The sequence below is a fragment of the Phyllostomus hastatus genome, unplaced genomic scaffold, assembly GCF_019186645.2.
Source record: "Phyllostomus hastatus isolate PE091 unplaced genomic scaffold, TTU_PhHast_1.1 phas_contig_80, whole genome shotgun sequence".
In the NCBI taxonomy this organism is placed as follows: Eukaryota; Metazoa; Chordata; class Mammalia; order Chiroptera; family Phyllostomidae; genus Phyllostomus; species Phyllostomus hastatus.
The window spans coordinates 43,358,043-43,384,608 of NW_025333960.1; the positions used below are offsets into that span (position 1 = coordinate 43,358,043).

Consider the following 26,566-nt stretch of genomic DNA (forward strand, 5'->3'; position numbering starts at 1 on the left):
TAGAAAAATTATAGCCAGTTGATTTTGTTAGAACATCTGCCTGTTTTAATTATTATGTGCCAATAATATCTAGGATGCACAGGGCTTCTCTTTAGCAGGGGGCAGGGCAGGGGAGTGTTGTGCACAGCGGAAACTGCATAGCACAAGCCACAGCCATGTGCGTGGGAGACATCAGAACTGAGCCATTAGAACCCTGCATGGTCAGCTGAAGTCCCAGACCAAGAGTGCAGCCAGGATAGTATCCAGCATTTTTAATTTGTGTTTTAGGGAATTTTTTAATCAGACTCTTTAACACCCAAGCAATAAATGTTGCACAGGACAGTGGATTCCCCAATAGTTCAATATAAACTGGACTAGAGGAAATCAAAAGGGATATCACTAAGGAGGCTGTACCACTACAGCAGCTGAGCGATGAAGCTGGCTTTGAAGGAGGAGTGAAGTAGATGGACTTAAGAACATCAGTCTTGCCTGAAGGCTTTTTAAATTTTTTTTTCCATTGTTCAATTTGTTGTCCCTATTTTCCCCCATTGCTCTCCCCTGCCCTACACACCCCCTCTCCCACCTTCAATCTCCCCATTGTCTTGTCCGTGGGTCCTGCATATACTTGTTCCTTGACTCGGCCCTTCTCCTGCCTTAGACATTGTCCCTTCCACTTTGAATGCACTTATTCCCATACATCTGCAAATTTCCCTTAGCAGTCAAGACAGATGTCGGAGGCCTTAGAGCTAAGCAGAGCTAGAGAAGAAGAGATACTTCAAGTTTTGTATGTATCACTGATTATAGTGTGGCTGCTTGCTTATAAATTGACTTCATAAATACAAGTGAAAAGATAAGTGGAAGAAAGAGATGAACTGAAAGAAACTAAGGTTTGGGTAAAGTGAAAGCACAGTTAAGTAAAGTTATAATATGCAATCCATTTGCTTTTAGAATTCCATTTAATCTTTGTGATTGAAATGTTTATTGAGTGAATGAATAAATGAATGAGCCTATGACAATCTGAATCAATCATCACTAGGAAACTGACTTTGTTCTTTTGCAGTTATCATAATCAGCTGCCACAGGTTGCTACAGAGTGGGCTTAATGAACCAGAGCAGCCAGTGATATGAGTAAATGTGCAGCAACACACCTCAGCCCTGCAATCCACTAATTAGGGGTAGAATGTGATCACCTTGGCCATGACACAATAATACCATGAGACTTGGGAAAGAAAGGCAGGATGAGTTCTGATAAAAGAAAATAATTGATACAAATGTATTTTTAAGACTAAGAAGTATTATGTAAAATTTAGTACAGAAAAAGTGGCTAAAACCCACAAGAACCTTGTCTCTCTTGCATACATGTAGGGAACCCATGGCTTGTAAGCAGGTCTGAGAAGCATCAGGCACCAGGAGGCTTCTGCCTGGAATATGGCTCTTATTCCTAGAGTCACACAGTGATTCAGCCCCATATCATGTTGCGAGCAACAGATCGACAAAAAGGGGGAAGAAAGGCGAAGGACAAACACCAGCCAACTTTCAAGAAATGTCTTCAACACCATCACGAAGCCAAGCCGCCACGCTACGTGAGTGACCCCATCAGTTGCACGGCCACACCGAGCTGCAAGACACGCTCAGACCTTCATTCTGTCCGTGCGTCTGGTAAAAACACAGAGCCTCTAGCGACACAAAGAAAGTGAAGGTTGTACGTTGAGGGACGATTGGCATTCCTGCCACAGGAAGTTGCAATCAACATGATCGTTTAGCTAGAATGCCTGTGAAAGCGTCTGAGAAGGGCTTTAATGGTTGCACGAAAGCCCCCTGCCAAGAGGAAAAGCAGAGAGTGAAATCCAGCCAGCCATCTGCTGGTCAGTATGTTGTCCTGTCCAGGGCTTGCGTCCCAGCAAAAGGGACCCTGCCCAGGACAAAGACCCAAAAAAGACCTCCAGCCATGTGCTCACCGTCTTGTATCCATCGAAAGAGGGTGCCTTTTCCTAATTTATCCACCCCGACTCATCTTTTCCTGATTCACAAAAAGGCATTGCCCTGATAAACAACTTCATAAACAACAGAAAAGTAATTTTTTTCCTCAATACTCTTCATTGTGTGTAAAACTATGTGGAAAAAACGTTTATGTACACACTATCCATGCATACACAGGAACAAAGCATTGAGAGTAGTTCCAAAGTTGTATATCCCTGCTTTCACTCACTGAGAATTACGGACTGAGGAGGCGGAAGCCAGTGAGTGGAGACACGGATTCCGGGGCCAGACGCCCCGGGTCTGCACCCCAGCCCTCTCTCTTCCTAGATGCCTGCCTTGGGCAAGGTCATTCAGTTCTAGGTGGCTCAGTTTCATCAGCTGTAAATGAAATAATGATGTACACCACAAATATTCAGAGAGACTAAATACACCTGTGTCAAGAGTTTAGAGCACTATGTTCAATACGTGTTAGATTTGTTTAGAAACACAATTCAACACCATCGAAACCCGAATAGCCAGAACCGTCAAATAGGTGGCATTGTGAAGAGCACCAATGGAAGGGGCAGGGAGCAAAAGGCAAATTCTGCCTTCCAAAGTGGCCTGCGCGAGGACATCTGACAAAGTGAAAAGTTCCAGACTGCCCTTTGACTCATTTCCGTTGATCACAGACATTTAAGGCAATTACCTTGAAAAGCCAGAGCTTTTCAGCATCAAATTCCTTTGAATTTCATCTCAGTTCCAGCTAAAAAAAACTAGAAAACAGTAAATCCCACATGATCATGTTCCCTTCTTTTCTAAAGACAAAGAAACTTCTAAAAACACAAATAGATAGTTCTCATGAAAATAATGTATGCAAAGTCTTACACCCGATATTGCACTTTGAGCCCCATTCTAGATGAAATACCTACAAAGAGGTACAAATATTTTATGGACAATATATTAGTTACAATATTTGCATACTATGAAGAATTTTAAATATTAACGTGAACTGAATAGGATAATAAATGCCAATGTTCCCATCCCTAGGCTATTATCAATTTATGACCAATCTCTAGTCCCACCTACTTTCTCTCTCCACCAATAAATATTTTAGAGCAGATCTCAGACATCATACCACTTTTGACACATTATTTCAAAAAGTTTATTAAAATATAATTGGCATACAATTGATTGCATGTTTAAAATGTACAATTGTTAGGTTTTAACACAGGTATACCCCGCTGTAACCATCACCACACTCAAGATAATGAACATATCCAGTTCCTGCAAAAGTATTCTTCCGTGTGCTATTAATTTCTTCCTTTCAACCAGGCTACTACTGGCCTATTTTCCATCACTTTAGAGTAATCTGCATATTTAGAGTTTTATATCAATGGAGTCCTATGATATGTATACTTTTTTCTATATTACATCACTCAGCACAGTTATGTTGAGATTCACCCACATTGCTGGGTGTATCAATCCTTTATTCCTTTTTACTGCAGAGTGGTACTTCATCCTGGATATACCACAATTTGTTTATCTGCTCACCTGTTGATGGATCCTTGGGTTGTTCCCCGTTTGGGGACACTACAAGTTAAGGTATTCTAAACAGCTACCTACAAGTCTCTGTAGAGACCATGTTTTCACAACTCTTCAGGGAAAATCTAGGAACAGAATGTCTGGCTCATACGGTAGGCATGTGCTTGCTTTTTCAAAAAATCCCAAAACTCTTTCCCAAGCTGGTAGTATCATTTTACAACTCTACCAGCCATGCATAAAAGTTCCAGTTGCTCTGCCTCCTTAAAAACATGTGGTATTGTCAGCGTTTTTAAATTTTAAACACTTTAATGGGTGTTGGGTGGTAACTCAGCGTGGTTCTACCTCCCACTTTCCTGAGGACGTACAACAAGGAGCGCCTCTTCTTGTGCTTTGTTGCCACTGCCGTGTGGCTCCTTTGGTAGCAAATATCTGTCCCAACCTTGTATGCACTGTTCACATTAGGTAGCTTTTCTTAAGTTCTGGGAGTTCCTTATCTATTCGGGACACAATTCCTTTATCAGACACATAATTTGTAAATTCCTTCTTCCAGTTTATGAATTGGTTTTTCATTCTCTCAAAGGTTTCTTTCAAACAGCCAAAGTTCTTAATTTCGATGAAGCCTAATTTACCAGCTCTTTCTCTTATGGATTCTACTTCTGGTGTCATATCTAAGAAATATTCCCCTAACTTTGAGGTCACAAAGATTTTTTTCTCCTATCATTTCTTTTAAACATTTTATAATTTTAGGTTTTACTTTTTAGACTTTGAGGCATTGAGAGTTAACTTCTGAATATGACATGTGTCTAATTTTTCAATATCCAATTATTGACCTTTCCTCCACTGAACTGCTTCGGCATTATTGCTTAAGATAAGTTACATTATTTTATAAACATATTTACTTTTTTTCTTTTCCAAGAAAATGTAAGAATCATATGGGCAAAAACCATGTATCTCCTGCCTCTCAAACAGTAGGCACTCAAACACATGTTGTTAAGTGAGTGAATCTGTATTACCCAGTAGGGAAGCGGGAGTGGGAATGAACGGAGGAGTGCAAAGTGTGTGGGGGTGAGGGAGAATGGGGACCTCTGTAGCAGTGTCAACAATAAAATATATATAAATGAAAAATGAAGACCAACCAAAAGGAGGACAAGCAGAGGCTACTGTGTTTTATTTGTGTGTGTGTTTTCCAGAGTTTGCCATGGCGTGAGAGTCAGGCACATCACAGGTGCGTAGCAGAGACTCGCAGGCAGGCGGAGGAGGGGAGAGCACTGCGGGAGAAAAAGGGGCCGGAGAGTGTTAGCACGGCAAAGCTGGGGCTGGGCCAACCAGGGAGTGGGGCATCTGACATGACTGGGTAGAGGCGCATATTTGGCTTTCGCTAAATGGGAAGCTGGGAGAGAAATTAGGGAAACCGTGAGTTATTAATCAAGTGCTGGCTGTTCGAAGCCGAATGAGCGTTGTGCCTTTTTCTGTTCAGTCTCTCACTATAAAGGGAAATGTATATGCTTGTAAATGCATAGCAAAAAAAAAAAAAAAAACTGGATGAATAAGCTGTACCTGGAGGTAAGAGGTAAAGAGGAACTCACTTTTATTCCATGTATAGATCCCATATTTTGCAATAAGCTTGTATGACTTTGAATTTAGAAAGATAAAATCAAACAGCACAAGCATGCAGAGACCACACTGGCAAGCGACACCGCCTCCTCCAATGTTCGTGAGATTCATTTGACAAAACTATGTGCACACTTGCTGGTTCTCCCGTTGTTTTTTTGTTTGTTTTTCTTTCTTTTTTTGTTCTTCTGAAACCAAGTGAAGCATTGTAAAAATGGGCTAAATCCTCCCTTGGAACTTTCAGTGTATGTATTCCGGCTGAACTTCTGGTGATCTCTCATTTTCCACTGAACCCTGAAAAATGAAACTTTTCATTTGACATTTATTCAATGAATGCGAATTGAGTGACTAATATGTTCCAGACATTTCCTTCCCTAAAAAGTGAGGGAAATGTCATGATTGCAGGAATGCACCGAACTCAAATTGGATTTGACTTGAAAGCTCTGCTTTCCTAGAGACATATCGCCATCTAGTGGAGCTTTGGAACATTTTCAGAGATGACAGTTATCAACGTTGCAGTTTGACAACCACAGCTGCTCTCAATTGACTGCCAAATGCCGGAGACCAAAATACTCCATTTTCCAAGTATTTTGGCTGTGGGAGTCTTTCCTGTATTCATTTATTCTTGTTTTTAGCAAGGGAAATAATCTCTCTGGATTATTTACCAATATACTGTGTGAACAAGACATTTGTTTTTAAGGTCACTGCCAAAGAACTGGCTGTTCCTGTGCACAGCCTTGCACGGGGCTCAGTGTATCAGGTTGTCCTCATGTGCACCTCTTTCAGGTACAGGGACCCCTGAATCCCTGGCACACGGAAGGTGAGCAATGTCTTGAAAGAATGCCACAGCTTCATGGCAAGACACCAATCAGGAATTCACTTAATTCATTCACAATGCATTCATAGCCAGTAGTAAAGGCTACAGCACTTTGAAAGATATATAAGCACTCACTTAGAAATCTGCATTCAGAGAAATGGTACCGATGATAAATTCCGCCCCAGTTCAGAGGCGTGGGGAATTACTGCCTGCTGAGTTGATTAAGAAAGGCCTCACGCTTCACATGTGCTTAAGAACAGACCCTAAAACCACTTGGATCGAGGCACCACTGCTCCTGACACAGTTATTCCATTTATAAAATCATCGTCGTTACATAAATGTCCCTTATGTACCACCAAAGAACACTGTGCCTCAAGGTGTACCTTAGCTAGGTATTGTTAGAATATAGTTAGTTTTACCATAAAGCACATCACAAAAATAAAGCCCTCACACTGATACGAAATCCAAATTCTTCAGTAACATAAAGCAGGCGTTCAGCCCACGCTCAGGGGTGAATGGAGTGTGGCCCGCCCACTGCTGACTCCCACTCGGGGGTGAGTGGAAGCCACCACACTCGTGTGGGTTCAGCTCATGCCAGGCAGGATGTCAGGAGGCAGACATCCTCTGTTTCCACACGTGCCCCTTGGTGCATGCTCTACCCTTTGCTAGTCTGTGTGGACATTTAAAACACACATATTAACATGTGTTCACATATACGCATGTATAGTACACATATATAATGTCGCATGTATAACAAATACAAATAACACATAGCATGCATATGCACATATATAACACATAACATATATACAAGGGGGATCCCGCAGAACAAAATTTATTTATAAAGAATTGTGTATTTATCCTTACATGTTTTAACTTTGGTCACCTTCAAAGTACTCTCTATTTGATGTTTTTTCCTACTGCTCAAACTAGTTTGAACTTATCAATTTTGATGCCTTTTAGTGCTTCTGCCATTTTTTGTTTCACATCTTCCACATTGGCAAAATGTTTCCCTTTGGGCATTACTTTCAACTGGGAAAACAAAAAACAGTCACTCCGGGAGAGATCAGGTGAATAGGGAGGGTGGGGTATGGGGGTCATGCCATTTTTGGTCAAAAAATACTGAACATTCAGTGTGATTTACACTTGTAAATCACCCATCATGAAATGGGCAAACATGTTGAAAGAGAATCTTCAAAAAAATTCACTGAAGCCGAACACAGCCTCTCACAACAACACCAGCTGGCACACTGATACAGATGGGCTCCTAGAACACTCACCTAGTGGGGGAAGCCTGTACACAAGGGGCCTGCCCTCAAAAAGATAATTGTTGTGTTTTGGACCCCCCATAACACATAACATACACATATAATATATATGCACATGTAATAAATCTAAGCGCATGACATGTAATATATGTGCACACATTACATATGTGTATGTGTATGCATGTTTGTAAATAATATATACATATAATATGCATACATATATATAACATATAACCACTACTGTGATAAGAACCTTTATGTAATTACTTTGTATCATCCTCACATACCCTGTGAAGAAGGAATCTTTTCTCCTATTTTACAGATGAACACATGAAGGCTCAGAAGCTGAATCACTTAAGGTCAAGGAGCTAGGAAGTCTCAGTCCAGATTTGAACCCATGTCTTTTAATCCCGAGCCCATTGCTCTCTGCACAAACCAAAGCTGCCTTGGAGGCTGCTTGATTTTCACAGCAAGATTTCCCAATAACCACCCATTCTGCCATTAGTAGATGTGAACTGATTAGTTGTGTGTCTTGGAGAAGCCACTACAACCCACTGTGCGGAATCCGTCTGCTCAGCTGTAAAAAAGGTGAGAAAACTAGACCTGTCTGGTCTACTTCCCAAGTGGCTTTAAGAGCAAGATAAGATGCAGAGACTTACGAGCATGGCCTCCAGGGTCAGCTGCCTGCGCATAAAGCCCACACACACAACTTATTATCTGTCCAGCCCTAGAAGGGGGGTTAATCTCTAAACTTCCATTTCTTCATGGGAATAGTAAAGGTTCCACCTTCTCCGATTGCTCTGAGGATTAAATAAGATCCTGATGCGAAGGCCTCAGCAGGGTAGTGGGACATCACACTCACAAATGTTAGCTAAAGCTGCTATTAACAAATGCATCTGCAAGTGCCTGCAAAAGAATAAGACTCTTTGCAAGTGTGAGGTTATTACGATTGCTTATTCTAAGTCGAGATCATAGGTCCTGCCTGGTCTTACCCTAAGTTTTAACTTTTTCTTTCATTTCTCTGCTACTAACTTCATTCTAAAAATGTCATGTGTTTCTAAGTGCAATAGACTCGAGTAGATGAACCATCCGAAGAAGTCAGTACCTGTCAGAATTCCTGCAGAAACAGGTGCCAATGCTCAAAATATTCCATTTTAACGAAGGCTTCCTACAAAGGCGTAGGCAGGGCTCAGGGGACACCCAGTGTTGGCAAAGCACCAGGACTTGAGCACGCTGGAAGGACTTATCCCCCTTAGTCTAAATACAGGGGTAGATAGGAGTGTCACCAGGCACGAAGAAACCCGAGGCTACCCACCACCCGCACAGCCCCTGGGGATAAACTGAGCCCACAGCCAAAAAACACCAGCCTCTCATCTCCTTCCGTGCCTCCCATTGGCCAAACCCAAATGAGACTGGCGGCCCGGAAGCCCAGGGTTGCCGTCCAGAGAGGGTAAGCCCCTCCGAGCCAGCGCAGGACCTGGTCCTAAATGAGAACTACACATCAAATGCACTCAGTCAAGTCTGTAGTGTCCTCCTACAGCACAGGGACCAGTCGGAACCCTCCTGGCTGAAGCCAGACAGCCCGCTTCCAACTCCTGGCCCCACTGCTTCCTCGCCGGGTACCCCTGACATTCCCTATCTTCTCTGTGCTATAGTCTCCGCACCCTTAAAATTGGGGTAGCGTAATCCTTACCCTCTAGGGCTGCTGTAGTAATTAAGAGTGACTATTTAAAGCATTCAGAGCAGTGCAGGGCACTCAGCACTGTATAAATAGATACTATTACTGTATGATCACCCCTTGTTCTAGGGAGGGGATGATCGGTATTTGTGGAGGCTTACATCACACATAAGTGAATCCCCTGGGCAAGAAGAAAAGTGCATGACTGTAATTTCCGCTTGCCACATACACGAGCAAACACAGTGACCCCTATTGTACCGTGGAGGGGGGTGGCCTCGACCACAGCCCTGAGGTCAGTTCATCACCAAAACCCAGGCTGGAGTGAGTACAGGCACATCAGGCTCGTCTTGCCTGTTGACGCAACTGAGCAGAAAAGGGTCAGTGTGCTCGAAGGCCGTACCTCTAGATGGGCCCCCTGGGGAAGTTCGCCAAAGACACGAACCTGTATATTAATGCGCACCTCGGTCCATTTTTCCTTTCGCAGCAGCCAGCCCGGCATTTCCCAAGTGGGCTTCAACTGGCTGTTTTCCTTTTCTCAAACCACCGTTGTTTCGTCCCAGCCTTGCAGATGGTGTCACGGTTCCTGTCGGCTGGGACAGATGGACCGTGGGGCGAGCGGTGAGCAACAGCCGCGCAGCGCAGTGCCCAGAGGTCAGCCCCGCGTTGTCATGAGATGCCACCCAGAGACTAGACAGGGACGGCTGGGCGGTCGTCCAGTCCACGGGACAGCCTGAGTCCAAGAATCTAAGCACGGGGGTAGGGGGAGATTATTTGAATCCAGAGCAGGATATTTTCTTCTTTTTTTCCAAGTGGAGAGATAAAACAGAAGAACAATTAGAGAAGAAAGGAGCGTGGGTGAACTCCTTAGAGAAGCATCTTGAGAGAGGATCAAAGCGGCAGAAACACCAGGTGGACCTCAAAAGCAGCGAATTTAAATCACACTGAGCTTCTCGGAACATAAAAGCACCCGTTCTGTTTCCTCAGACACAGTTATTTGCCTCAGATCCACAAACTGGCCTCATGTCTTCCAGAGACGTTCCCCCACCCTCCTGCACAGTCTCAAAGCACACAGAGCCGCAGCCCGACTCTTCCCACCCGGGCCACCCCGCGTCACCAAGAAATGATCCTTTTAGTTCAACCTCACTTTATAAACTTGAACCTGTATGGGTTTCCTGGGTTTTATGTGTTTTGTTTGCCCCCGTCACCAAAGAGCTGTTGTTGCCCAGAACACAGCCACAGATGTCTGGGGCTGGTCCGCACGTAGGTTTGGGTTATGGGTATCTCTCACTCACAAAGCTCTGCGAGCGTCAGGGGTTTTATAGTTACCCTATTGACTTCTCGCTAATACCCTGTGAAGTGAATGGGACTGGTTTTCCTTTTTTTCTCTCTTTTTCTTTTTTTTTCTTTTTTTTTCACTTGGTGTCTGTGACCAAACTTATCCCTGAGGCCCAACGGGGGAACAGGGCCCATGAGTCACAATGCTTCTGTGGCAGCCTGCGGAGCCGGGGCCTGATTTTAATTTTTTTTTCATCTTACCCACAAGAAAGCAAAGGCTTGCTTTAAGCATTAGTGAAAGTCTTAGAAAGACCTAGAAAAACCATGATGGCTGTTTCCAGCACACAAAATACAGAGAGAAAATGCGTAGAAAATTTAAGCCAAACACAATGGAGGGGGAGGAAGTTCCCCTGCTGTCCGAGAAGGGTGAAATCGGATACCAGCATGTATACAGAATTGAAATGAGTTGCTTGGTGAGACGGCCACTTCAGCGGAGTGCCCATCAGCTCGGGCCCGCCACGGGTTCCTTTAATGCTGAGGGCCCCCATGAACATTCGCTGACGGAGTGGAGAGAGGCCTGGACAAAGAAGTTTTCTACTCCAGGAGGTGACTGAGAAAGAACAAGAATTCAAGCAGGGTCAGTGCACGGATGAAAACAAAACCCTCAAAATTCTCCAGGGAGAAATTAAAAAAAAAAGGCCCAAGGGTTAAGTGGGTCGTGGGTTCCCTCAGGATCCCCAAACACTGAGTTGGTTTCCCAGCCTTTGTCACGGAGAGAGGGAGGAGGACCAGGAGGGGGGAGATGACTTTGGGGGGTGTGGAGGGGGTGCACTTCAGCACTCAACCTCCTACCGAAGAAGGTGAGTGAGCTTTTCACTGCCCCCCAATACCTTCTCACAAGATTACAGGGTTTGGGGGTGGGTGGGGGTTCTTCTAAACACCTCACCATTGAGTTAGGGCTGGCGGTTGTTTGGAAGCTGGTGAGTCCCTACGCAGCTAGAGTGGGGAGGAAGGCTCGGGGAAGACACGGCCGAGCTGGCAGAGGGAGGGCCGGGGACACCTTTGGTCTCACCATCGTTTGTAACGGGGTGTGTGCCTGCCTGTGGGTGAAGTAGTCACTACTGAAGCGGCTCAAGCTGTTTGGCCAACATTCCCTAAGAAGACCACCTACTGGAAGCTCTAGCGAAATAATTGGTGGGCCTTCTCCCAAAATAAAAATATGGGGCCCTTGCCAGAAAGATGGAAAATCTCCCCTTTCCATGGGCCCAGTTCATGGTAGAGGGGTGAGTCCCAAGGCGTGGCTTCCCTGCCAGGATGAAGGTACTTGGTATTTGGACTGGGGGTGGTCGAGAGGCCCCACTGAGTTGCCCACTGGATATACTGGAGCCCCACCAGCTCAGGGCAGAGACAGATGCCTCCTTGTTCTTGCCCAAGACACGCACCAACCCAAGCCTCCCACGCCTGGGCTCCACTCAGGCCCCTCCCCACCACACACGCAGTCAGGGGCAGAGAGGCGGCCGGGGCGTGAGTGGTCAAAGGTCACCCTAGGGAGGTGAGGGAAGTCCACCCAGGGGCCAAGACTCCAAGCACATGCCCCATTCATCCGACTTCACTTCCAAAACACAAACTCAAAGATAAAATCATTAAGAATGTCAAGATGGTGCCCTCAGAGCATGAAACTCCACGAGGAGGGCACTTGTGAGCACAGCCCGGCATGATGGCACCGGTCACAATCCGGGAAGCAGGCCCTTCCCGCTGGGCCAGCGGAACCCAGCAGCACCGGGTGGCAGGGTGGGTGCCCAGAGCAGGGACGGAGACTCGGAGTGAGGAAGGAAGGAAGGAAGAGGGTACCCTCCAGTCGGACCTCCCACACCAGGTGGCTTCACACGGGAAGGTGGCCTTGAGGACCCTCAAGAAGCAGAGGCTGTCCCCCTGGAAGGACCAGCCTGTGGACGCTTATCCAGGGAGATGACAGTCGGGCAGACAACGGAGATGCAGCCACAAGTGCCCTGTGGAGGGAGTGACCTTGCCGCCTTCTATATGAAATTGTCCACATAGTGGGGCAGCAATTGCACGTGCCATGATGAGGACAGTCAGTTCTCCATCAGCACATACCCGAGAAGATGGTGCTTTTCCTTCCAACCCCTCAACACCCAGACACCAGTGGGAAAACAATGGAGAAGGGGCGTGGTGAGACAGCGGACCACATCCAGCCCAGAAACCCAGTCTCTGCGAGATGTGGGGGGAAGTCGGGGGAGGGGGAGCCCTAAGTGAACATATGATGGAAAAAGAACAGGAAAAGTCTTCAGAACCGAAATGAGATGATTTTAATTCCCAAAAACGACTAAAAATTAGGGAATCAGCCCAAAGTGTCGTTAAGGACGTCAGCTTCCCAGCAGGAAAGAGCAGCTCAATTGACACAAGCTGAAACTGGACAGATAAAGTCATGGTATCTGACAGGTCGAAACTGCTCACTCAGAATGATGAAGCACGACCTCAGTGATTGCTCCAAGAAATGGACCAGAGATTTGCCCTTGCTTCTGAGAGTTTTAGAAAGCACTTCCCCTGAATACAAATCACGGTTCCTCTCCTTGAGACTCCAGGCCATGCACCCCATCGTGTGACTTCCCAGCCAGAAATAGTTGACCTGTGTCTTCTAGAATATAAATGCTTAGGCAATTTGCAAATGACTTCTTGCTACCGATTTTTGCAGCAACTTTAGAAGTTTCCTAATTATTTGGTTAAATTAGTTCCAAGACAAGCTGTGCCCTCATTCGGCATGTAATTTAATTAGCTGTTCTCATAGTCGGCTCAGTGAGAAGTGTAAGATTTCAGATAAACTAACTTTCAGGTAGATTGGTTTCTGCAGGATGATGTCTGAATTACATCAAGGTTACACCTTGGCAAAAGCACGCTACGTTGACTGCTTGACCGATCAGTGAAATAAACTGTGAATCAGCTTAATATAGTGAACATACCGGTTATCAGGCTCAACTGACTGGTTAAAGAGTGGTCGTCACATCATTAAACAATGTGGAAGGCCGTGCCTTGGACTTTTTTGGTTTGGGGAATACACATCCTTGAGCCTGGCCTAAAATTCATTTGGTCCCTGTCAAAACCATTTTTCCGCTGGAAGTCAGTCTTTTGGAAGCATGTAACCAGAGGTGGACAATCTAATTTAAAAGAAGGTCAAATTCCACCCACTTCCTAGTTTGGTAAATAAAACTTTGAGACTGTCACACCCATTTATTACATAGTATTTGCCGCTGCTTTTACACTGCAGTGCCAGAGTTCAGAAGTTGCAACGGAAATGGTCTGACCAGCAAAGCCTCAAATGTGCACTGTCTGATCCTCTACAGAAAACGCTGGCAGCAGCCCAACTGGGTAGTTACCTCTGAAACTCTCCTGTTCTGTCCTTGAACTCCAAATCGCGACGTCTGACCCTTTGCCATGATCAAGAGAAGGGTCACCGTAAAGTGATGACGTAGTAGTCATTGCTTTATTGTTGTGCTAGAACTGTCCATAACTTTTAGACACGGTGACTACTAGCTGGGATTCGGGGGAAGTCGCCTGCATTCTCCACGCCCTGGTTCCCAAATAGAGTTCAAGCTAGACACCATCTAAGGTTCCTTCTAGCTTTGATATGGTTAATGTCCCCACAAAGAGAATTTTTTCTTTAAGTAAAATGTATCTTAACCACTGATGATCCCAGGACTCTATGGAAAGCCCACCTTTTTGGAACAGACATTAAGCTGGCTGCGTATACAGTATCCGTCCCACTCACCGTGCTTCCCGACAGAGTCCTGGCTGGCGTCGGTCCTTCCTTCCACCGGCCCTGTGCTTCAAGGAGAACCGACCTGTTGGCCCTCCAGGGAGTAGACTCTGACTTTCTAAGTCGGTCATGGCCACACCTGGCCCTTTGCCAGTTACCAATTTAGGATGTATCACGAATTCCAGCCAGTGAGATGTACGAGGAAGTCAGCTGTGGTAGAGGAAGGAAGGAAGCACTTCAAGAAAAATGTCTTAATTTAAATGAAGCAACAAGCATCTGTCTTCTTTTTCTAGCGATTATCATGACTGAATATATCATTCAAACTCCCGCTGCCACCTCGTCAACAGCCTGAGGATGACACCAGCCCAGGACAAGGGCCGAGAGGCAGGCTGGCTCTGAGGTACCTCTGAAGCCAGTCCTACCTCTGGATATTTTTTATGAAAAGGAAATAAATTTGTCTTACTGTTTAGGCCAATTTTGTTTATTCTCATTGCAAAATCCACCTCATGGTCTGGTGGGATGTGGTGCTGAGCTACGTGCAGGTCTGGTGGGTTAGAGGCAACTGGGGTGCAGGGAGATTACCTCCAAAAGTAACAGTAGCCGGACAGGAAGGCTCTGTTTTCCCTGCAGTAACTTCTCTCCCATTCCGACATGACCACGGCTACCTAGTGGATGCTAATTTGAAAACGTCCCTCAAAAGTAATTTGGGAATATTCTTGGAAGACAACAGAAACAAAAATATTTTTAAACAAAAAAATTCTTCTTGTCAGTAGCTCTTTTAACATGGAAAACATGTATAATGTAATAATCTCTAAGTCTTGAATAAATAGCAAAGCTTACATTTTAACATTTAAGTCCAATGCAAAAAAACAAACAAACAAAACACTCAATCCAAAACTAAGACCAAGCAAAAGAGGGAGAGGAACTTTGTTAATGTACAGCGAAGAAATAATAGAGTCCATAAGGTCAAACTCAAAAGCTAAACATCTTCGGGCCGAAGAACCCCAGTGTCTGGGAGGGATCAGGAGCAGATCCCTGTGCGATCCCTTATTCGGCCGTGATGGACTGTCCCACTCTCCTTCGCAGACATTTCCTGTGGAAGGAGCTCACTCCTCCCCAAGGCTAAACGCACCGCAGTGAACCATAACTTGGACTGCTCTCTCTTTATACATGTCCTAACGAGTCTCGGATAAAGTCTTCCCCACCCGCTCAATCTTCCAAGAGCAAATCACGATCATTTTAATTACAGCTGGGCAGAGGTGCAGCTGGAAAAGACACTACCCCACTACACGTGCACGTAACCATCCCACTGGGTGAGCCCAATCCACAGGACACAGTCATAAAGCAATTTTGTTTTTATCTTTCTCTGCCCCTTAAAACATGCTCCAGGGGACTACTTACTGCCCTGGGTGAAAATGGCAGTTGACTCCACGAATTCTCTGGTTTCTCTTAGGTCATTAAAAAAGTTCAACTATCGTATCACTTTGAGTGGCAAAGGCAGTTTCGGCTTGGTAATTGGAATATGGGGTACCATATCATAATCAAAATGTGGTCCTGATAATAAACCCTTCCTACCTCCTTAACCTATGTCTGCTGCAGCAGAAAGGGAGCAGGCAATGGGGGTGGGGGGGTGGGGGTGGCCAGCTGGTGCTTTCTCTTCCAGCCTAGGCTCCCAGTCCTGCCTACAACGTCCTCCAGAGCTTAAGTGAGGAGAGGGAGGGGGAGAAAGGACCAGGAAAGTTCCGACATGACTAATGCCGTCATGAGCTGGTAGCAACACTATCCAAGACCAGCTGGTGTGTACATGTGTTAGGTCTCCGGGTGGCCTCCTTAGATATAAAGGGGGGAAGACGTCTCCTTCGTGGAGAACAAAGAGGAAGCACATCTTCTACTTCCCCATAGGTTTCACTTTGACTGCTCTCCCCATGCGGTCTAATCAGCAGCACCCTACTGACACCCCTCCCCCCAGAGTCATCCCCAAATATCCAACCCCTGCCCATGTATTACACCTTCTCTGTGAGTGAGGTCATTAAGGCTCACAATTCCTTTGCCTCACACCCATTAGGCCACTAGCAAAATACTAAGAAAACAGCAAGTGTCGGTGAGGATGTGGAGAAATTGGAGCCCTGTGCACTGTTGGTAGGAGTGCAATATGGTGATGCCAGTGTGGAGAGCAGTGTGGTACTCCACCAGAGAATTAAAGACAGAATTACCATCTGATCTGGCAATTCCGATTCTGGGTATCTACCCAAAAGAATCAGTGCAAGTCCCCAAACCTAGTTACACGCCCATCCTCATAGCAGCATCATTCACAGCAGCCGGAAGGCAGAAGCAGCACAGGGTCCCTCAACAGACGAGTGGATAGACAAAATGCAGTGCATGTACACAACGGAATATTATTCATCTTGAAAAGGAAGGACCTTCTGGTACATGCCTCAACAGAAATGAATCTTAAGGACAGTATGTAAAATTAAATAAGCGAAAAACAAAACAAAATACTGTCTGATTCCACTTGTGTGAGTCACCTGGAACGGACAAATTCATAGAGACAGAAAGGAGAACTGTTGTTGCCAGGGGCCAGTGGGAGGGAACGGTGTGGGGTCAGTGGTCAGTGGGCGCTGGGTTTCCGTGGAGAAGGTGAGAAAGTTCTGGACACGGGCAGTGGCGGTGGTTGCACAGCAATGTGATGGACTTTGTGCCACTGAACTGTACACTTACAAATGGTTAAGAAGGTAAATTTTCTGTGTGTTTCACCACAATTACAATTGAAAAAATAAAAACAGTCATGATTCCTTCTACTACCACCTATTTCCAAATACAATTTCTATTTTAGCCCCAGGCAAAACTTCCATGTTAACACCCTACCGTGTATTCCTCAGCCACAGCAAGGTGTATTCCAATTGCATCAATATTAAAAAGTGAAAAATTGATTTGTCTTAGAAGCAGCAAGATGCGGCATCTGGAATTTTCAGGCACATTGCCCACAACTCTAGGAGCATTGCCCAACCTCGATGGCCAGTTTACTCCCGAGCCTGCCTCGTAATCATCCCAGCAGAGTATGACGTTTTTCCTTGAACGCCTTTTCCCAGCTCCACCTCCAGCTCCCACCAGGCTGATTTAGAAAATTAACTTGTCTCTCCAGAGCCACTTCTGAATTAAAATTAATATGTCAAGCCTCTTGGACCCACACCCCATCACTCATACACACAAACGAGCGGACTTCATGGTATAGAAAATATTTTTTCACACTTGGAATTTAAAATAGCATTATCTCAACATTTCCAATTATAGAAAACTTACCACAGGACAAAAGAATAATTGGATGTTTATCCTGAAACAATATTTGGGGCTGATTTAAAATCACCAAGTCTCATTATTCCACCCTTGTCCTAAAATATAATAGAAGGTGCCAATATAACACAAAAAGTCCTTGAGAGGAAAATGGTAAATCACTCACATTAGGACAAGGAACGATTTACAGGTGTAATGGAAAAACATAAATTTAGCAAGTGCAAGATTAAAACGGTATGTATGAAGTCCACTTAACATTAAACTCGGAGTTCAACTATGGGCAAATACGTTGAAACTATTGACTCTGTAGAGGTTCAGGAGTAATGAGTTAGCAAAGGCAGGTAAAATACCAGTTTTACATACACCCACAGCAAGAAAACACTAATCAATATACATTACCAAACTGTGCGTGGCCTACCGTCCTTCACCCGGGGACAGTGTGATGAGAGAAATCAGGAACCTGGACCCTGAGCAGTTAAGAAGGCCGCGCTCATTCTGGTGAAACTCCCTGGGTTCAGATTTCAGCTCTGCTCCTTATGAGCTCCAAAACCTTCAATGAGATTCTTAATCCTTTCATCTGTTCATCTGTAAAATGGAAATAAAAATAGCACCTAATTCATAGAAAGATGGGAAAATTCAAGAAAATAATATAGCTGAAATACTAAGCACATTGCCAAGCATTTAGGAACTTCTCAAATGATATTATTTTTTTATGTCTTCAATAGCAGAAGTTTGGGAGAAATCTAGACATGATTTGTCTCTGTGTTTTTACTCCAGGTTTACTTGTTCTTGCTTACAAATGCCACCAGGGTAATTCCAAATTAATTAAGAGGTAGCTAGTTAATCAATAGCAGTGGTTCTCAAACTTGAAAGTTCGTCACAATCCCCTGGAGAGTGTCGTAAAATGAAGACTGCTGGGCCCCAGTCCCAGGGTTCTTGGTTCAGCAGGTCTGCGGTGTGCCTGAGGTTCTGCATTTCTTACAAGTTCCCAGGTGATCCTGCGGCGGCTGTTCTGGGACCCGCACCTGGAGGGCCCCGGGTCTCTCCTCTCCTGCCCCCACCATCACCACTGCCTTTCCAGGGCTTCGCTCCCAACACCCCTCCGACCCCAAGATCGAACCCTGGGTGCCTCACTCTAAACTCTTGCTATCACTGTCTCTGATGGCTTGCTGATAATAGGTGCCCAAACAGAGCTTCCCCAAAAGGATCAGCCACTTTCAGACTCCACCATATCAGGGTCCTGAGCCCAGGAAAGCCAGACCCCCAGGTCCGTTAGAAATGGTCCCACTGATTCCTGGTTCTGCTGTGTGGGTTCCCTCAGAGATTCAGAGCCCTCACGTGCCTGGGGAGCAAGAGAGCGGAGCCCTATCTAACTTCCACCTGCCTGGGTCTCCAGTACCATCTTCCGCCCCCAGGGTCTGCCGCGAGTCTGGGGACTTGCAGTGCGTTATCCAGTAGACCTCGTTCATGGAGGGCAAGGAGGCTGACGAAAGAGGCAGAGTGCTTCAGATTGGGAGGTGGCAGTTTTCATAAGCAAGGGAATTTACAAGGCTTGTCTTCGGTGGCAACAAGATGGGTAGATCTCTGCACCCAGCTGCCATCAAAATGGGGGCTGGTCTCCCTAGAAAGAACGCAACCTCCTCGTGACTCGCCACCAGGAGCCACAAACTAAACCCGAGACTCGCGACAGCCTGTAATAGCTATCTAGAGAAGAAAGAAAACAACAAAAGTTCTAGAAAACAAATGAAACTAAGGTTTGCTAAGCATGTACTCTGTGCAAGGCCTTTATGCTCTCATTTAGGTGGTTTATAGTGAAATTCTTAAAGTTTTGTTGGAAGTAACGGGGATCCAGGGGACTGAGGAGCCATGAGATGTGATGGCTACAGTTCACATGAGACCACTGGCGGTAATAATAATAATGATAATAATAACCACAATAATGCAAACTCCAGCTGGCAAGCTCAGACATGAGAGCTGATCCTCCTGATTTAGAGTAAGAGGAGAGCTCCTGGGAGTCCCGGAGGGGCCCATTATATGGCTGAGAGTAATTTCAGCTAAAGTGTTAATGACTGAAAATGGCATAAGGAAACGTGCACTTGGAGGAGGGGTCTCAGGAGGCCGAGACACATCCTGGTACAGGGGCAGGCATTCCTCTCCATTCCCAGCAGCTGCAACAAGTGTTCAGGAATCTCCTACAGCATTTTCTTCTGACCATTCCAAGCCCACATTTTTCTGATGCCTCCACTGTATAAAATATCCAGTTAATTGGCATATCTGGTTCCTTTACATTTAGACAAATCTGCTTGTTAGCTGTCTACTTAATACATGTATTTTTTTACTTTGTTTTGCAATATCTGTTATGCTGATATCTCCCATCTCTGAATTACTCTAAGTTCCTATAGCTGATATCCAAAAATTCAACTCTAACTTAATCTTTAGCTTCTTTCCTTCTCAAGAGGGCTTTTGAGGGTAGGGACTACATGTGGTGTTTTTCTTAAGTATTTCCCACAGCACCTAGCACAGTGCAGGACCTGTGGTCCACAGGTACTCATAGGTATTGGGCTCCCCAAAAACTCTATAACATTTTTTTCCATAAAACAAAAGGCACATTCTTCATTTTCACCAATACTTTTATTGATTTGGATATATTGAGTGTGTCAGCTACCTCCCACTATTGGCTTCTAGTGGGTGGAGGCCAGCGGTGCTGCTAAACATCTTCCAGTGCATAAGACAGCCCCACAGCAAAGGATTATGTGGCCAAAATGTCAATAGTAACAAGAAACTTCACAAGCCACTTTTTTTTGACTCATTCGAGCAGTCACAGCACCTTCTCCATACACTACACAAATCTTATTTTGTGTTTCAGTTGCATTTTTACCTTTTTGAAATAATGAAGCATAACATGCTGGAAATATTTCATATTTCCTTCGATCTTCAATAATAAAATGGCTGCACAAAAATTCACCAGTTTTGATAAGTTTTTTTTAATGCACACTGGTATGACAGCTGTCACGATACAATCTAAAAAATTGTTTTTGAATGAAGTTAAAGACAACTGATTACTACTAGGACCATCATAGGAATAAAACATAATGGACTTTTTGGCTGACCCAATATGGGCTGATGGGGCTAATGAATAAAGGAGGGGAAGGATACCCTAACAGGCGTGTTCAACCTTTTGGTCTCTCTGGGCCACACTGGAAGAAGAAGAGTTGTCTTGGGCCACACATTAAATACGTTGTGACACGTAATCACAAAAAACACTCAATATTTTAAATGAATTTACAATTTTGTGTGGGGTCTCATTCCCGGCCATCCTGAGCTACATGGGCCCCTGGGCCACAGACTGGAGACTCCTGCAAAATGTCTTTCTGAAGAGACCCAATGTAGACTTACAACATGGGATATAACACCATTTCCCATGGTCTTAATCCGTGGAATTAAACTCAGCACTGTCTCAGGCAATTTAGATTTACGTTCTAGCTTAACTCTGAGAATTGCTTTTATTTAGTGTTTTATTTCTTGTCAGTACTCCCAGAAATTATTAACATTTTAAAAAGCTGGGAAAATGCAGGGAGACCAAACACTATCCTCAGAGGATAAAGTCCTGTCATGGTCTCTTCTCAGACCAGGATAGACAGGTTCTAACATTTTTTTTCATTTCTATTCTGTGGAGCTGACTATCAGGTGATAATATTCATTCCCTGTATCGCTAAGGACTAATGGCCTATTGAACGGAACACCAGCTTGTTACAACATGTTAACCCAGTGCACATGCTGAACTTTTGTTGTTTCTTTCTGTCATTTTCCCCCCTTACATTAGAGCATTTTAGTGGAAAGCCAGCTTCAAGCTTCACCACCAGCCAGACTCCGTGTAACATGCGGCAGGAAGTTTGCCAGTCAAGTTAGAAGCCCATCTCTCTCCAGGGAATCTCCCAGACCCTGACACTAGAGGGAGGGGCCCCGTTGTGGGGCCTCCCAGAACACACACCCTCTGGGGCCGCCCTCCCCACAAACACACCAGTCCCTACATTAAAGGGGAAAAAGAGTTATGTCATTGTTTTCCTTTGCATACAATATATACTGGAAAGGCAAGCTGGAAGAAAGAACACTGATGTTGCTAGTCATACACAAAATGACAATTAACCCAAATTTATAACATTAATAGTAATGAAAGCTAACATCTGTTGCATACTCAACACACACCAAGTTCCTTGCTAGATGCTCTATATAAAAGTGAGATTTTAAAGGAGCTATGCTTGTTGTTGTTCTTCTGTTTTGTTTCACTGGGAGCGAGGGGGACTTACTTGATTTTTATGTTATAACTGCACCCATTATGTTCTGTGGGATTCCTCCATACCCATGGGGTGGTAAAGAGCCTTACCAGGATCTCAGACTTAGCCCTTCACTTTCTTAACAGCAATCAGTCTCGTGCTGGTTTTCAAAGACTGGATCCACTTTAAAACGGAAGCTCTCTGCTCTGCAGGCTGGATATGAGGTCCCAGCTGCTGGGCAGGGGGTGGTCCTGGTCTGCTCTCACCCACTTGCCCCCTCCCCCTGCCCCGTGCTTTGTGCTCAGTGTTGGGGTGGGGAGGAGGAAGAGGACATAGGTCTCCCCCTTGATGGCCCCAAAGTGTGGTGGTGTGCCCACCTACTGTCCATACTTCTCTGAGGTATTCTCTGTGTGAGAGGGGTCCGAAGCCTTCACTACCTGAAAGGTATCCTCTTGTCTTTCCTGTCCCCCCCCCCCACCCACACACACACACTCCCACAAAGCAGACAGCAGGAGGGCCAGGGTAAAGCTGCTGGCTAAGCTCTACAAAGAAGGGCTGGTCCCAGGGCTAATTTCTTAATGGCTTTTGTTCTCTGCTCACACCTTTGCTACATTTCCAGGGGGAAAATAAACAAAAAAAGCTAGTAGACATCTTATCACACAAACATTATTCCACTTAAAACTCACTTGAGCCCTGGCTGGCATAGCTCAGTGGATTGAGCGTGGGCTGCAAACCAAAGTGTTGCAGGTTCGATTCCCAGTCAGGTACATGCCTGGGTTGTAGGCCATGACCCCCAGCAACCACATACTGATGTTTCTCTCTCTCTCTCTCTCTCTCTCTCTCTCTCTCTCTCTCTCTCTGTCTATCTTCCTCCCTTCCTTCTCTAAAAATAAATAAATAAAATCTTAAAATTAAAAAAAAAACCCTCACTCAAATCATTTCTATGAAGGAAATATTATTAACCCTATTTTATGGATTTGGAAATTGCTGATTTAAAATAAAATAGAAGTCCTCTGACCAACATGAGTATGACCAGTTGTGAGCTGATCATCAGAGCTGGTTTTCTGCTGAAATAGCCTAGTAGCAAGGAATACACCTGGATCTTAGTTTCTTAATATCATTCTCTAAAAACACGAAACTACTTCTTGGGAAAAAAATGGCTGTTTCCAGGGCTGGGACAGTGAAAATATATAAAATGAGCCTAGAAAATCTTGTAGTGAGAAATCCAAAAAGTGCCCAAATAAAAATCAAAAGCATGGGGCTGTGTCAAAGTGACACAGGGCAAACCTGGAAGCTCTCCCACCAGACGAATCTGGAACAAGATACATCATACAGTATTAGGTTGCAATCCAAAGTATGAAATAAGTGCATGAGTCCACACTGATAAATGATTCGAGAAATAAGTAAATGAGGGAAAAGGGGAAACTTTTCCCTACAGAGGAATTCCAATAAAATGAGTAGGTACCCAGGCTTGAGTGGAGCTGGACTTAGTGATTCACTTTCACAGAACAGAGCATGGAAAGGGAAAAATAGCAACTTTACAGGGGAGAAACCTGACCAATGTCACCTTTAACTAATTAATTAGCGAAGGTTATTATTCCTTGTGATTTCAAGTGAGCATCATGTGCTCCCAGATACACTAGGAGACGGGATGTCAGATTAAATGAGGGGTATTTTTAACAATCATTAACATTTGTAAACATACACCGAACAGAAAGAATAGTACAATGAATATCAATGTACCCATTACTTGACTTCAATAATTATTCATATTTTGCCAACTTTGCTATCAATATATACTTTTGTTGAAATATTTTAAAGTAAATGTCAACCATGCGCTTGCTACCCATACTTCTGGAGCATACCAAAACAATAAGGATGTTTCCTTTACATTACAATGTCTTTATCACTACCAACAAAATTAACTATAATGCCATATCATCTAATACTCATTCCATATTCAAATGTGCTCAACTGGAAGGTGTAATCTTTTCTTAGCAACTCAAGAAAAGTTAAATTTGGCTTTTATAAAAATTAGACCTTTGTTTTCACACTCCTGTTGGTGTAAAGGGGTCCCAAACTGATGGTGATGTCATGGATGGAAAGGGACAAGTAGCCTTAGTTAAAAGATGTCATTGAGAACAAAAAAAAATAAGTAAAACAACTGCCCTTCCCAATGCGGAGGGGCCTCCTTCAAGGCACTGAGGGCCTGGGGAGAACACAAGGCACGGGAAGGGGGAATTCGCTCTGCCTGCCGACTTGAGCGGGGACATTGGTCTTCTCCAGAACTGGAACCAGGATTTACATCATTGCATATTGGTTCCTGGGTCTTTGGACTCAGACGGAGGCTTATGCCATTGCCTCCCTGCCTCTGAGGCCCTCGGTTTGGACCAGGACTATGACACCAGCTTTCCTGGACCTCCAGCTTGCAGACACCATAGTACGGGACTTCTCCATAATCCCCTTCATAATAAATCTCTTTGTATATGTCTATATAAAACAAGTAGGATTCTAGTTCTCTGGAGAACACTAATACAATTCCCAACAAAAGGGAACTGGTTCAATAAACTGTGATACAACTCTACAAAGAAAACTGTGCCCCAAGAGTATGCACTTCTTCCTACAGACCACGGGGAGCCACATAAGGGCTTTGGATAGGGGAGTATTACATATTTTGAGTTTACATATTGAGTTTACATAATGAGTTTACATATTTTTCCATTTCTCTCACTCAAAGAATAATTAGCTGAAATAGGTGATACGAGAAGGGAGACAGGAAGACAAATTAGAGGAAAGAGGTTTTGCAATTATTTTAAGAGGGAAAATTTATTTCATGCTCCCAATTATTTGTCTCCAAGTACAGCGAGTTCTACTAGCTAAAACCAGCCATGGACTTTCTCTATCCCTTACTCCTCCCCAAATTCACCGAGAGGTGAATTGGAAATGAGAGAGCATGCACGTATATGCAGGTCCTTCATTCCCTCATCTCAGGGACCAAACTATGTAGAGCAGACACGTAATCTCAATTCCAGGCCATGGTGAGTTTTACAGGTGAAACCTCTGTCTCCTGTGGGAGGAGAAGCAAGTGTGAGGGTAAAGTCCCCAACATCTGGCACACAGCCTAGGAACAGATCCAAGCAAAACCAAAGAGAATATTTGAGTCTTTTCAACAAATGGTGATGAGACAACTGAATGGCCAGATGCAAAACATTGAATTAGGACCTCTACCACACACCACATACAAAAGTTAACTCAAAATGTATCATGGACTTAAATGTACAAGCTAAACTGTTAAAATTCTTAGAAGAAAACATTGGAGAAAATCATCGTGCCTATGGGTTAAGCAATGGTTTCTTTTATATAACACCAAAAGCACAAGTGAAAAAAGATGAACTATGTAAAAGTAAAAGCTTTTGTGCTTTGAAGTATATCATCAAAAAAGTGATAAGGCCCCCTCCAGAGTGGAAGAAAATATTTTCACAGATCGGATAAGGGACTTGTATCCAGAATACATAAATAACTTCTCTAGTAACAAACTACAAAAATGATCCCTGAAAGTCCAGCATGGTGACGGAAGGAGACTTGACTTTGGGTGGTGGACACACAATGCAATATACAGCTGATGTATCATAGAATTGTACACTTGAAGCCTATATAATTTTATTAACCAATTCACCCCAATAAATTATTTTTAAAATGCATTTAAAAAAATAACTCTTAAAACCAAAAGGCAAAAAACAATAACCCAATTTAATAATGAGCAAGGATTTAGATAGACATTGCTCAAAAAAAGAACGGTATACAAATGGCTAGTGAGTTCAAGGAAAGATGTTCGACATCATTAGTCACTAGGAAAATGCAAGTCAAAACCACAAAGATTTACTACTTCACATCCAGTAGAATGGGTATAAAAAAAGACATACAGAACAAATGTTGGTAAGGACCTGAAGAAACTGGAACCCTCATACACTTCTGATAGGAATGTAGAAGGGTATGGTCATTTCGGAAAAGGTATTTTTTCAAAAAGTTGAGGACAGAGTTCCCACTGAACCCAGCAATTGCACTCACAGGTATATATACACAGGAGAAATGAAATCATACAGCCACATAAAAATGCTCATGACGGAATTAGTATAGCTAAAAAGTATAAACTATCCAAAGTCCATCACTTCATGTACAGATAAATAAAATGTTGTATATCTATACAATTGAACAGCGTTCAGCCATAAAAAGGAACAAGATAGGCTTTACCACAAAAAGGTGACCCCTGAAAACATTATGCAAAGTGAAAGAAGTCAGTTTAAAGAGCCCCCATATGCATGACTGCACTTAGACGAAATGTCTGGAGTAAACATATCCAGAGAGACAGAAAGCTGTTTCCAGGGGCCGGGAAGGAGAGCCTGGGGCATATAGAGATTTACAAGAATGATGAAAATGTTCTGGAAATAGTGGCAACCCCTTGTGAATGTACTAAAAACTGCTGCATCGTACACTTTAAAAGAGAGAATTTTAGATATGTGAATTATATCTCAATAAAGCTCTTACAAAAAAAGAAAAATGTGTTTTAAAGAATCCAAGGGAAAAAATGAACACTTAGAGAGGCTTCTAGTGGCTCATAGGCTTCCGTTTTGAGGCACCTACATTAGGCCACGTGGGTATTCAACATTCTGCAAGTGGCTGTTGAAAAGAACGCACAAGTCGGGTAATTAAAGGGCCTCGCAGACTCTGCAGAGCAGACTCGCACAAGGCCTCACTGAGGCAAAGAACATGGAGAAGAAAGCACAGGCAAGCATTGAGGGCTGTGAGGTTTCTGGGCACAGCTCCCCAGGATCCTTCTCATCCACTTTTCTTATCTCCAGGTTATAGAACGGCACCGGGTCATCAGTGAGGACTCTGTGGAAGATCGTGGTCCAGGTTCCAGGGGAACCTGGCCCACTAGTCACACAGCCCAGCCAGGCTGTGGAACCAGTTAAACCAGATGCAAGCTACCGATCTACATGTCTCTAACCAGGTAAACAAGTTAACCCTGGTGCATTACAAATTACTAAGTAGCCCACCTGTCCTTACCCTAGACAAGAGTCAGTACAGGTTACTACTGCT

At 44.1% G+C, this 26,566-nt stretch overlaps 1 non-coding gene across 1 annotated transcript; it reads right to left on the reverse strand.

Annotated features, from left to right (window-relative positions):
* Positions 1–10,271: 10,271 nt before the first annotated feature.
* On the reverse strand, positions 10,272–10,353 carry LOC123826471. Its single transcript, XR_006787051.1, has one exon. It is a non-coding gene; the product is annotated as a small nucleolar RNA SNORA5 (small nucleolar RNA).
* Positions 10,354–26,566: the final 16,213 nt, after the last annotated feature.